Source organism: Dipodomys ordii, unplaced genomic scaffold, assembly GCF_000151885.1.
Source record: "Dipodomys ordii isolate 6190 unplaced genomic scaffold, Dord_2.0 Scaffold134, whole genome shotgun sequence".
NCBI lineage: Eukaryota > Metazoa > Chordata > Mammalia > Rodentia > Heteromyidae > Dipodomys > Dipodomys ordii.
Window position 1 is genome coordinate 178,604 of NW_012267350.1, and position 1,400 is coordinate 180,003.

General features: G+C 42.0%; 1 pseudogene; it reads right to left on the reverse strand.

The window, feature by feature from the left end:
• Nucleotides 1–1,105: 1,105 nt before the first annotated feature.
• LOC105996645 overlaps nt 1,106–1,400 on the reverse strand; it is a 13,234-nt pseudogene continuing 12,939 nt past the window's right edge.

A 1,400-nucleotide genomic window follows, 5' to 3' on the forward strand; every position in this document is an offset into this window, starting at 1 on the left:
AGGAAGTCTCTTTACTCTGCCCTACCTGTGTACCAGTACTCATACCACACTTCCAAGGCCTAGCCACATGACTCAGAAGAGAAGAAAGACAATGTGTGGATTCTAGAGTCATAATAGCACAAGTGTGATTATATCAGAGCTGACCAGAAAATTTCAGAAACTGTTTAAAGGTATCAGCAATGGACTAAGAGCTCTTTTGTAGGTAACAACATTGCCAATTGACAAAAAGATGGCAATAATAAGAACATTTATTGCGAATTTAATGCATACTGGGCACTGAGTAGCAGTTTTTAGAGATCTTAGGTAATCCTTGAAGAGATGGTACTATCCTTTCATAAATCAAGTACTTACACCTAGACCTCATTTGTGTGTGTGTCCTGGTACTGGGGCTTGAATGCACAACCTGAGCACTGTCACTTAGCTTTTTTGCTTAAGGGTCCTACTCTACTACTTGAGCCACAGCTCCAGTACCAGCTTTATGGTGATTAACTGGAGATAAGAATCTCAGGGAGTATCCTACCAGGGCTAGTTTCCAACTGTGATCCTCAGATCTCAACCTCCTGAGTAGATTTGCTCTCATTCTCACTCTTCTCCCTCCCCCTCCCACCTCTGGCTGACAAGTGGCTACAGGGTAGGTATTTAAGAGAACTACTCTGGGAAAGTGGATTCTGGTTTGTCAGCAATGAGGTTGTGCAACCAGTTTTTACCGAAATGTTTTTCCATTACTTTCTGAGTTTAGAGTTAGTTAAGTTTATTATACTGAATAAAGAGAACATGGTGGCCATTCACTCCAGACCATTGGAATCACCATTAACATGGTTTTGATTTCTTATACAACCAGACTGTGGAGGAATATGGGCGGGAATCCCATCCTCAGCTTCACAGATAAAAGCATCTCACTGGATGAGGGAAAAAAAAATCCCAGTACACATCTAAGGCCACCGATTTCTTTCAACTTAGAAAGCAAAAGAGTGACCTTATATTATTTTTTTGCCAAACCTCAATAAGCTATAAGTGTGCATAGCAAAGCTACATAAACCACATAAATTTAAACATGCTTCCACAGATAAACATTATGATCACTCACTTGAGATCCCACAGGTTTTCAGGTGCAAACTTCACAGAAGCTGTTGTTGGCTATGCTCTGAAAAATGGGAGGGAATAAAAAAGATTTAAAAGTTTCAAATATGTATCTATTTCTGCTTTCCCACCTCCGCAGAGCGCGAAAAATAAAAACAAACTTGGGAGCCGCCAAAAAGTTCTCTTCTCCGAAGTTGACGGCGGTGGGGGGCAGGGAGGGGCTGTGGGAAAATTTCTCTGCAACTTGCAAAGCCCGCACGGTTTTCCCATCGCCAGGAGCGCTCCAGGTGCCTGCAAACTTTGCAGCAAGCAACAATGTA